At 44.1% G+C, this 12,451-nt stretch overlaps 1 protein-coding gene across 4 annotated transcripts in view; it reads right to left on the bottom strand.

The window, feature by feature from the left end:
- The window catches only part of LOC147081970 (discoidin domain-containing receptor 2-like), a 254,192-nt gene that overhangs the window by 135,215 nt on the left and 106,526 nt on the right, over positions 1-12,451 (bottom strand). Inside the window, exon 1 of one of the 4 annotated variants that reach the window (XM_085980561.1) lies at positions 10,484-10,647. The exons of the other annotated variants lie outside the window; for them this stretch is intronic. The gene's annotated coding sequence lies outside the window, so the exon portion shown is untranslated. Of the gene's footprint in view, positions 1-10,483; positions 10,648-12,451 lie in introns of those variants that run through there. 4 annotated transcript variants of the gene reach the window in all.

Raw genomic sequence — 12,451 nt, 5'->3', positions numbered from 1 at the left:
AGGCGCTAAGCTCTAGAATTCCCTCCCTCAAACTCTCCACCTCGCCACCTCTCTCCCCTCCTTTAAGACGCTCCTTAAAACCTACCTCTTTGACCAAACATTTGGTCACCTGTCCTAATTTCTCCTTATGTGGCTCGGTGTAAATTTTTGTCTGATTATGCTCCTATAAAGCGCCGTGGGACTTTTTCCTACTTTAAAGGCGCTAGATAAATGCAAGTTGTTGTTATTGTGATAAAAGCAGAGTTCCCATTCTGCATCAAATACAGAAGATGTCTGCATTATATTTTTTTCTATAGTACTATGAATAGACAGGGCATAAGTGAATTCAAAATTGGCTTCAGATACCTACAAATTGGGAAAGAGTTCCTCTGTCTCTGTGATCGGGGATAGTCAAAACACAAAACTGTCCTGATACATCCGCATTGTCAATGAGATAAAGTTGTTTGATAGCAACATCAGTCAGAGTCCAGAAGCTCTGTTCCAGATGATAATTGAATTAATAGTCTCTTGAAGGACAACAACTATTGATAGGTGATAAATGAATTAGTGATCTCTTAAAACACAATTGCTTGGTTAAGTTCAACTATTGTTCATCAGACTTTAAGAATGGTTTTGGTTGCTTCCAAGTATTAATACGCATAAGTTTGCAGGGAAGCACATAAATTCATTATCTTGGGTGGCTGATACATTAAGGGATAATTTGAAAGGAAGAATGTTAATGTTTCAAGATTATTATATGACAAATAAAGAACTTCTTTTGATACCTACTCATCTTTAGCTGAGTTTAATTCAGTTTCTAGTATTGACATTTGCACTCCATTAGGTGAGAAGCAATATTACTTTACCAATGTACAAACAGTAGGAACACTAGGAAAGACTACAAGACTTCAAATTCTTGCTAGTACTTGCACTGTGTAAGAAACACATTCTGGAGAACCTCTCTTAAATTCTTGCAAAATTGATTCAATATTAATTGTTTTCTGGTTATTTGTATCATCAGTAACTTGCCGCCTCTGTCTCAGCTTACGTTTATGTTACTGACTAGTGAAGGCCACCGTCTTTGTGAAAAAAGTAATCTGTTTGAAAACCCAATTAAAGTAAGTGAAACATATGAAAACTTATGCAGGATGTCATTGCCATTAAATTAGCAAGTATTTTTGCAAGATGAAAATGTCCCTTTAAGAAGGCATTTTACTGCTGTTTTTGGCACAGCGCAGGTCCCCTCACGTTACATAAACAACAGCTGCCTTTATGCGCAGAGCACTACAGGAAATTAAAAAAAAAGTCAGACATACAAAGAGCATCATGACGAATAATATATACTAACCTGGTGGGATATAATATGATTTAAAGCCATTAGCAATGTTAGCAGAATTCAGGTTTTCGCTTTTGAATCTCATCACGCCAGACCCCATTTGCCAACCGACAGCAGAGGCAGCATGCCTTCTGCCAGTGCTCCGCCAACAGTAGTCTTGACCCGGCCACCAATGGGTACGCAGGCATGGTGAAGGATAATTGTTGCACGATTTCTTCCTTCTCTCCATGCATGAAAATGCCAAGTCACTGCTCTGCACCTTTCCCCCTGACAACAGGGGTAAGAGCAATCCATGGTGTAAAATTGGTACTTGACCATTCCGAGGGATGACACATTGGAGCCACAACAAACTGTGGCATCACATCACTGCAACATGATCTTTAACTACCTTCACAACGAGGACTTCAAGCTAGGCTTTGAAAGACCAATCTGATTCATTCCTTACGCACCACACCAACCATTTTTTTTTTGGCGCCACATTAGACCATTACAAACAAGTTGCAAACTGGGAAAATCTGCGGTTGAGGAGCAGCCCTTCAAAGTAAGCCTGCGGGGTTCAATTTTCAGTCAGGCCCAAATTTCAGTCACTGTCTTTATTGAAAATATTTTTTTGGTGGAAGGGGAGGGGAAATCAGGTTAACACAAAGAGAAAGATGTAGGAACAACCAGCTAAGAACAAGAGTCCACTTGTGGTATGTCAAAGTGCATCTTTTATTCTCTGAGGGGATGAAATGGTGCTGTTTGATATTAATGTAGACACATTTTACACATTTGTGTGAAATTCTTTGCTCCACTATTTCAATGGAGATGTTAACACCTGTGCTAAAGTAGCATACAAAAGAAATTCATAGGAAAACATTAGGCATTTGTCTGCACTATTGCACAATGTGATTTCATCCCCAGATGTACTTTCCTGATGTTCCCATTCTTTTTTTTAGTTTATTCCATTAAACTACTGTACATGTTCACAAACTCATTATTATTTAATCAAAGATGCAGGTTTTAAATTAAACAGAAAGTGACTACAGTCAACTGTTCCAGTGCTGATTAAAGAATTACTTCAACCCCTTACTTCAGTACTGACTCTGGATATAGCACCTTTAACCTAGTAAAACGTCCCGAGGCACTTCACAGAAGCGTAACCAAACAAAATGTGACACCGAGCCACATAAGGAGATATTAGGACAGGTAACCAAAAGCTTGGCCAAAATGTTGGTTTTAAGGAGCATCTTAAAGGAGGAGAGAGAGGTAGAAGTGGAGAGGTTTAGGGAGGGAATTCCAGAGCTGAAGGCACGGCCACCAATGGTGAGGCGATGAAAATGGGGGATGCACGTAAGGCCAGAATTGGAGAACCACGAAGATCTCGGAGGGCTGGAGGAGGTTACAGAGATAGGGAGGGGTGAGGCCATGGAGAGATTTGAAAATAAGGATGAGAATTTTTAAATTGAGGTGTTGCCAGACCAGGAGCCAATGTAGGTCAGTGAGCAACATTGGAATAGTCAAGTCTAGAGGTAACAAAGGAATGGATGAGGGTTTCAGCAGGAGATGAGCTGAGGCAGGAGCGGAGATGGGCGATGTTAAGGAGGTGGAAGTAGGTGTCTTAGTAATGGAGAGGATATTGGGTTATCAGCTCAACTCAGGGTCAAGTAGGATGTCAAAGGTTGCGAACAGTCTGGTTCAGCTTCAGACAGTGGCCAGGGAGAGGGATGGAGTCAGTGGCTAAGGAACGGGGTTTGTGGTGAGTACCGAAGACAGTGACTTTGGTCTTCCCAATATTTAACTGGTGAAAATTACTGCTCAGCCAATACTTTAATGTTACTCTATTAAGGATAGAGTGGGAGGTGATTCCATCAATCCATTGTTGTTGACTCCATGGAGGTACCAGGAGAGAAAGGTTACATTAATCTATTTAATGTTGACGCAGAACATAAATTACAATATCTAGCCCCAACTTGCTGGGTAGGTGGGAGGATTGAACTACCAATTTGCAGTTGAGTCTGAGGTACACATGGGATGATTTGCACTGGCCCCCTTGATGACTTTCTGAGGAGCACTAGGGGGATTGCACTAGGCCTTAATGGCTGACTGTCCAGGAGATTGTGGGAAGATTGCCCCTCTGGTGTCCCCCAAGGATCTATCCTTGGCCCTCTCCTATTTCTCATCTACATGTTGCCCCTTGGCGACATCATCCGAAAACAGAGCATCAGTTTCCACATGTACGCTGACGACACCCAGCTCTACCTCACTACCTTTTCTCTCGACCCCTCCACGGTCTCTAAATTGTCAGACTGCTTGTCCGACATACAGTTCTGGATGAGCAAAAATTTTCTACAATTAAATATTGGGAAGACCAAAGCCATTGTTTTTGGTCCCTGCCACAAACTCCGTTCCCTAACCACTGACTCCATTCCTCTCCCTAATACCTGTCTGAGGCTGAACCACATTGTTCGCAACCTTGGTGTCATATTTGACCCTGAAATGAGCTTCCAACCACATATTCGCAGCATAACAAAGACCGCCTACTTCCACCTCCATAACATTGCCCGTTTCTGCCCTTGCCTCAGCTCATCCGCTGCTGAAACCCTCATCCATGCCTTTGTTACCTTGACTTGACTATTCCAATGCACTCCTGGGTGGCCTCCCACATTCCACCCTACGTAAACTTGAGGTCATCCAAAACTCGGCTGCCCATGTCGTAACTCGCACCAAGTCCCGTTCGCCCATCACCCCTGTGCTCGCTGACCTACATTGGCTCCTGGTTAAGCAGCACCTCGATTTCAAAATTCTCAGCCCTGTTTTCAAATTCCCCATGGCCTCGCCCCTTCCTATCTCTGTAATCTCCTCCAGCTCCACAACCCCCCCAAGATATCTGCACTCCTCTAATTCTGCCCTCTTGAGCATCCCTGATTATAATCACTCAACCTTTGGTGGTCGTGCCTTCTGTTGCCTAGGCCCTAAGCTCTGGAATTCCCTCCCTAAAGGTCTCCGCTTCGCTACCTCTCTTTCTTCCTTCAAGACACTCCTTAAAAACTACCTCTTTGACCAAGCTTTTGGTCACCTGCCTTAATTTCTCCTTATGTGGCTCGGTGTCCAATTTTTTGTCTTACACTACTCCTGTGCAGCGCCTTGGGATGTTTTACTAAGTTAAAGGTGCTATATAAATACAAGTTGTTGTTGCTGTTGTTGTTAGATCCGTGTGTTAATGGAGACACGGAATGCAGGAGTTGATTTAACAAGTGTTTACTGAACAAAGTCTGGAGGTGAACTAACTACACAAGACGTTACACAGGCTTATATACCCGAGTGGTCACTACTGGTACTATAGTATACAGGGGCTTCAAAAACATAGTTCCTCTTAAAGGTACATACACTACAATTCCTCCCCTTTTAGATAAATAGTACATAACATTTTAAGTAATCATTAAATAACATTTTTACAAGAACAATAATATACACACTTGCTGAAGTTTAATCAATTACAAATTCAGTCTCTCTGGAGGCTTCCTGACTCGGTCCGGATAACGCCTCGGTGGTGTAGTAGGTTCTTTTGGCAAGGTCGATTCGGCTTCAATGCTAGTGTCGGGTTCATCTGGTTCCAGTATCACCGGATCGGAGGTAGATACTATGGGTATCTCTGCTTCATCACTAGGCGTATAGAGTTGTGGTGTAGGTTGTCCTTTTTTGGATGACTCTATGATCTGGTCAGCATGGCGCCTTATTATGCTTTCTCCAATGTCCACGGTATACATCAGCGGTCCTAGTCGTGTGCAAATAGTTCCAGGCTGCCATTTCTCGGTACGGTAGTCCCGGGCCAAAACTTGTTGACCTATCTGGAAGGCTCTAGTTGGCCTTTCATTCATGCTTTGAAATTGCTGGTTCTCTACGTCCCTTCTGACGTTTGGCTTGACCAAATCCAGCCGGCATCTTAGTCTTCTATTGAAAAACATCATGGCGGGGGTTTGGTTTGTAACCACATGTGTTGCATTCCTGTACGCAAACAAGAAGTTATCTACCTTATGTTGTAGATTTATGTCTTCATTACCCATGGCCTTTATGGCCTTCTTGAAGGTCTGGACAAACCTTTCAGCCAATCCATTGGTGGCGGGATGGTATGGGGCGGACGTGTAGTGCTTAACCCCATTGTTTTTTAAGAACTTCCTGAATTCTTCGGATACAAATTGCGGTCCATTATCAGAACAGATCTGTTCAGGCAGCCCATTCCTGGCGAATATGGTCCTTAATACTGTGATGGTTTTTTCCGTGGTGGTGGAGGACATCTTTATTACCTCCGGCCACTTGGAGTGTGCATCCACCGCGATTAAGAACATTGAGTCCATAAATGGACCAGCAAAGTCAATATGTACCCTTTGCCATGGAGATGAGGGCCACTCCCATGGATGTAGAGGGGCTTGTGGTGGGGCGTTTTGGACCTTCTGGCATCCTAGACAGCTCTTGGTCATTTCTTCGATGTCTCCATCGATACCTGGCCACCACACAAATGCTCTGGCTAAGTTCTTCATTTTCTCTCCACCCAGATGCCCCTCGTGAAGCTCCTTTAGCACTCTATCCTTGAGTTTGGGTGGAATCACCACTCTGGATCCACACATCAAGGTTCCTCGGCACACTGACAGCTGTTCTCTTCTTTGCGAGCATGCTGGCAACAGTGGTTCGCCATGTGCTGGCCATCCCTTCACCGTTAAATCGTAGACTCGTGAGAGAGTCGGGTCATTTCGCGTTTCCTTTTCAATGGTAGAATTTGTCACCGGTAGACATTCCACTATGGTCGAGTGGAATATCACTGTAGGCGCCTCTTCCACCGTTGGCAACGGTAGGTGCGATAACCCGTCAGCATTCCCATGCTGTTTTGTTCCTTTGTACTCTATGTCATATTGGTGTGCCCCTAGGAAAAGGGACCACCTCTGTAGCCTTTGCGCTGTCATAATGGGAACGCCCTTTTTAGGGTTGAATATGGAGACGAGGGGTTGATGGTCAGTCAACAAGGTAAACTTTTGTCCGTGTAGGTAATGGTTGAATTTCTTCACCCCCCACACCAGGCTGAGTGCCTCCCTGTCGATCTGGGCATAGTTACGCTCAGCTGAGTTCAATGAGCGTGACGCAAAAGCTATTGGCCGCTCCGAGCCATCAGGGAATCTATGCGATAATACCGCTCCCACGCCGTAAGGGGATGCATCGCACGCCAGTCTGATTGGCAGTGATGGGTTGTAATGAGCCAACACTTCCCTGGACGTGATCAAGCCTTTGCATTTATGGAAGGCACGTTTACAGTCTTCGCTCCATTTCCAAACTACTCCCGTTTGTAGCAGTGCGTTAAGCGGGTGCAGAACCGTCGACAAGTTTGGTAAAAATTTATGATAGTAATTTGCTAATCCCAGGAACGACCTTAATTGTGAGACATTTTCAGGTGCTGGGGCCTTTACGACCGCTTCAATTTTTTCAGGTGACTTATGCAACCCTTCTTCGTTAATGACATGGCCACAATATGATATTTGATTCTGGAAAAATTCGCATTTGGGGCGATTTGCTCGTAGGCCCCGTTCTCTCAGCCTCGTGAGCACCTGCTCCAAGTTGGCAAGGTGCTCATTGTCATTTTCTCCTGTTACAAGGATGTCGTCTAGGTAGCATTGAGTCCCCGGAATCCCTTGCAGGACTTGCTCCATAGCTCTTTGCCAGATAGCCGGAGCTGATGCCACTCCGAAAACCAGTCAATTGTACTGGTACAGGCCTTTGTGTGTGTTTATCGTGAGATACTTTTTAGGGCCTCCTCAACCTCCATCTGTAGATATGCCTGTGCTAAGTCAATTTTGGTGAAACGTTTCCCTCCGGATAGTGAGGCGAAAATATCTTCTATCCTCAGAAGAGGATACTGTACTGTGTGAAGAACCGGGTTTACAGTCACCTTGAAGTCCCCACAGATGCGAACTTTTCTCTGTTCTTCAGATTTATCATTATTCAACGTTTTCTTCATGACCGGGACGATGGGTGTTGCCCACTCGCTCCAATCTACCTTGGATAACATGCCTGCTTTTTCCAAATTCTTCAGGTCTGCCTCGACGGCTGGACGAATTGCGTATGGCACCGGCCTTGCCTTAAAATCTTGGGAATTGCCGCATCTTCCACTTTTATTGAGGCGGTGGCACCTTTCAGGGTTCCTAGTTCCTGTTGAAACACTTCTTTGGCGTTAGCCAAGGTTTCTTTTAATCGTCCAGGTATGACGTCATCATCGTTTTTTTTCTTACTGGTCACCGTCAGTGCCTGAATGGAGTGCCAGTCTAAACGTATCTTTCTGATCCATTCACGTCCCAACAACGGTGGACCACCATCTTGCAGAACGTATAAATACAACTTCTGTATTTCCTTGCCGTTGTATACAACAGGCACCCTTATTTTCCCTCTGGGGTATACTTTCTGCCCCGTATATGTCTTCAAGACAATGGATGTGTCTTTCAAAGGTATATGCGGAAATAACCGCTCGTAATCCCGTCGACTCATGACGGTCAGAGCTGATCCTGTATCTAGCTCCATTTTGACTGGGGACCCCGTTATCGTGAGGGTAACCCAAATGGTCTGGTAATCTTCTTTTGCAATTACATTATGTAATTTGAGACAGCTTAGTCTCTTGTTTCCGGAGTCGCTATCGCTCTTCTGGTCTTCGGAGCTACTGTCCGTCATCATTTGTACCTTTCTGTACTTTTCCTTGTTGACCTTTTTACTGTCAGTGGATTTCTTTCCAGATCTGCATACACGTGCAATGTGTCCCATCTTTCCGCATTGCCTGCATGCTTTGTCCTTGAACCAGCAGTCCTTCTGGTCATGGGTGGATCTGCCGCAGCGATAACATCTCTCGAAACCCCGTGTCATTTCATGGGTGCCGAAGTCCTGTGGCTTTTGCTGTATCTCTGCAGCTCCTCTTGCTGCTGCTTCGTATGATACAGCCACACTGAAAGCCTTGTCCAGTGTCAAATCTTTCTCAGAAAGTAGTCTTTTCTGTGTTCCTTTGCTTAGGAGACCACAGACGAATTTGTCTCGTAGAGAATCTGCCAGTCCTGCCCCGAATTGGCAGTGCTTTGACAGCTTTCGTAATTCGGTGAGGTAATCAGCATTACTTTCATTCTTGTGCTGATTCCTCCTGAAGAATATGAATTGTTCCGCTATCAGCAGCGTTGTTGGGTTTAAGTGCTCCTGTAAGGTATCAACAATCTCCTTAAAATTCTTGTCCATCGGTTTGGCTGGAGTGATCAAGTTTCGTAACAGCCCGTATGTCCTTGTGCCCATCAGATTTAGAAGTACCGATGCCTTTTTATCATCCGCTACTTCATTTACCTTGCAATATACCTCCACTCTTTCCACATATGTGGTCCAATCTTCTATATCACTATCGAAAGCAGTAATATTGCCAGTCTTCGGCATCTTGAAAATCTAAAATGGCGCTTCCCGTGCTTTTCTTTCTTCCCCGCCGAGTTAAGATGGCACCTCCCGCACTTTCCCGCCGCTGCTGCCAACGCTGTTGCTGGCGATTAATTTTTTTATTTTGTTATTTATTTTTTTTAATGGCGACGCACTATGGTCTTTGCGCCTCCCCAATCACTGCTGCCAACGCTGTTCTCCGCGGTTCCCGTTGCGACCTGCAGCTTTTCGCGGTATTTCTATTTTTTTTTATATATCGCTTCAATCGTTTCTCCATTACTTGGAGAACTGTTCCCGTCGTGGAGCGGACCCTCTGGGACTTTCCCCTCCCTCTGCTTGGTCCGAACGCCGACCTACTTTGCAGCACCGGCCGTGCCCTGAGTGCTCCTCCCTCTCTCTCTCTTTGCTGCTGCTTCCCGACTCGCTGCCCGACCCCGTTGCAGAGCCACCCGATCGAGCTCTAGCCCGCCGCAGCCCAGGAAGGATCAGTGCACTACCTGCCACCAGCCCGTTTAGCTGGGGAAACCACAGACTGGAGACCAAGCCTGGCCCTCGTTTTCGAGTTTCTTCGAGTTATTTATTTATTTATTTCTTGCTTCTGTCTTCGACCTTCGTCTGAGGAATCGATCCCCTTGAGGTGCTGCCGAATTGCAGGTAAGTTCGTTTCTAACTCGTCGCCACTGTTAGATCCGTGTGTTAATGGAGACACGGAATGCAGGAGTTGATTTAACAAGTGTTTACTGAACAAAGTCTGGAGGTGAACTAACTACACAAGACGCTACACAGGCTTATATACCCGAGTGGTCACTACTGGTACTACATTATACAGGGGCTTCAAAAACATAGTTCCTCTTAAAGGTACATACCTGTACACTACATTGTTGTCAATGCTCTGAGAGACACATGGGAGGACTGCACTAATCCCCTTCTAATGTTCTGAGGGGCACATGGGTGGATTGTAACCACTAAAGGATTATTATTTGAACAAAATTATTAAAGATATGGGTTTTAAATTGGACAGGAAGTGGTTACAGATTTGTGCATTCATTCCTGTAAAGTCAACTCTCTTGTGGGCATGGGAGAACTGCACTAACCCCCTCACTGACAATTCTTGAAGGAGGGTGGTTGTGGGAACAAGTTGATTTTATTTTTCTTTAATAGAAGTCCTGCAGATATTTTTGTGCGATTTGTGGAAGTACTATTAGTAACTTTTCTTTGTTACGGTTTCTAACTTAAGAGAAGTGAGAAGCTGAAATGAATGCTTCTGAGAACAGACTTTAACAACATTACAGTGAAATGTTATTGAGATATGAAACAGGAACACTCAGTGCCTGGGGAGGGAGGGCGAACAAGTTTCAATTCCACCAGCAATCTTGAGTACCCAGAAAAACGCGAGTAACGCTTGTGGCAAATTGTTGGAGCACCACACTCCACTAGACCCTGTGCTTCTGATCTGCCATCAGTCACACTTCTTTAAGCTAGTAATTATAAAGATTATAGTGCAACAATGCGCAGGTCATGAGAGACAATCTGAAACGCACAGATTTCCTGCTATCAGCTTATTCACTGAACAATACCAGCATTAGAAGTATGGGATAAATGCCCCACCATAGCTGGGTGCATGGTAATCAAATTAAGACAGTAAAAAGCAAAAGGACAGGATTAAAGAGGGGCAAGTTGGAGCAGAAAATCAGCAAGCACATACTAAAGTGGGAAGAAAGCTTTGTTCTGTGTTTCACGTACCTTAGCCAATTGAATGAGGAATATTCTGGTAATCCTAACTTTCCTCCAAAAGGCTTTCAGCCACTTCCAAATCCAATCAGTACAATTTTCCTAATGCTTTAAATTTCACACATTGCATCCAGAGTCCAGCTCCTGGCGCTAGTGACCTGCTCTTAAATGGCAGAGAGTCCAGCTCTGAGAAAGGGCAGGTAATATCTTGCTTTTTATACAAAACACCACATTAACATAATTTATGTATCCATCTGCCACTTTCATCCAATGAAATTGGGCACAGATAATCATGCAATCAGGTCATGCCTGCAGGCCCGAGTGCTGAAGCGTTTTTCTTGGCTCTGTTTAAATGAAGTCTGCACTTCAGGATTATAAGGCTTAAATGGAGAATGCGACGGCAAAGAATATTCAAAAATTTTGAAACACCGAGATGAAAGTCACCAAATGTTTTAAGGTCACACTATATAGGCAAGCGATCATGGTATCCACTGCTTACATAATGTAGAACTTGTGCACCTTCAGGCACACTTTAACTGTCTGCATCTAGCGGAGGACTCTGACTTCACATATTCTGCCTGGCTTGCGTATGTTTACTCTCTCTAGACACTGACTTATATGACTTTACCCCTTTATCTCTTCTCAGATTCATTATGTGCCTCTGAGGCATTCATCCATGAAGAGAGCAATCCAAGGGAAACTCAGCTTTCCGGCTTGTGTGCAAAAGCTGCCAGCAAATCCAGATGTTGTTAATACTGTTTAGTCATCTATGCACGATATACCCCATGCTGGTTGAAATAGCAGAGTTATTTATAAGAACAGTGTCTCACAAAAATAAGACACATTGAGGATTGCAACAAAACAGCAAGGGATGCAGATGTACAAAATCCCTAATAATGTGAGAAAAATAGTGTTTCTTCTCTTTTTTGACATCTCTAACTCTTGGCATCTACCTGATGCACCATTTCCCAGCAAGACAGCAGGCAACGGACTTGCTCCCAGGTCTCTGCTAATGTTGCGTTTAGACTCGGATTTCTTTGCTTGTACATGTGAAAACTAAGCGAGCACTTCAGTCCCTTCTAGTTGGTTATCAAACAAGACCATCAAACATGTCACTAATAATTAATGGAAGAGCTGGTCAGCTGTGGGGAATGAATGATGCACATATAGGCTGCACTGCAAACTTAAACCCTCCTCCCAGGGAAAAGAAAAATATTACTAACTAGCATGTAGGCTGCATCCCCAACTTGATTTTTTTTTTAAAGTGCAGCCCATCTACAAGTTAAACTGTTTCCACTGTCAGAAGAGTCAGTAATGAAAGGACACAAATTTATGATAATTGGCAAAAGAGCTGGAGGGAAATGAGGAGAAATATTTTTACAAAGCGGGTTGCTATGATCTGGAATGCGCTGCCTGAAAGGGTGGTGGAAGCAGACTCAATAATAACTTTCAAAGGGGAATTGGATAAAGACTTGAAGGGGAGAAAATTGCAAGGCTATGGGGAAAGAGCAGGGGAATGGGACTAATTGGATAGCACTTTCAAAGAGCCGGCACAGACACAATGGGCCAAATGGCCTCCTTCTGTGCTGTATGGTCCTATGGTTTTAATGATAATATTGTGACATAACTTTGGGAAAACTCAGTGGAGAGTAACCACCAAGACAGGTTGAAGGGTTAATTACTAGTCCTAGCCCTTTTCGGGCTACCCCGGATCAGGCGTATTCCCCAGATGTTCGCCTTCAACTAAAGTTAGAAATAGCCGAATCCTATAAGACGCCTAAATGGGTCTAAAGTTCCAGACAATCTCTCCCTAAAGGAAAGGAATGACTTGAAGATGTTACCGTCCTCCAGATAGCACTTTAATAAGTTTAACTAGACTGTAACCTTCTGGATATTATGAGGGTCCGTAATACTCCCCCAGAATCTGCAACTCCTCACCAAAGAGTGTACAGAGATTGAGTTTGCGAGTTTGATACAGAA

The sequence above is a fragment of the Somniosus microcephalus genome, unplaced genomic scaffold, assembly GCF_052327205.1.
Source record: "Somniosus microcephalus isolate GS21.2 unplaced genomic scaffold, FLI_Smic_1.0 scaffold260, whole genome shotgun sequence".
Classification (NCBI taxonomy): domain Eukaryota; kingdom Metazoa; phylum Chordata; class Chondrichthyes; order Squaliformes; family Somniosidae; genus Somniosus; species Somniosus microcephalus.
The sequence above is the reverse complement of the archived record's forward strand: the minus strand, read 5'-3'. Positions and strand labels throughout refer to the sequence as shown.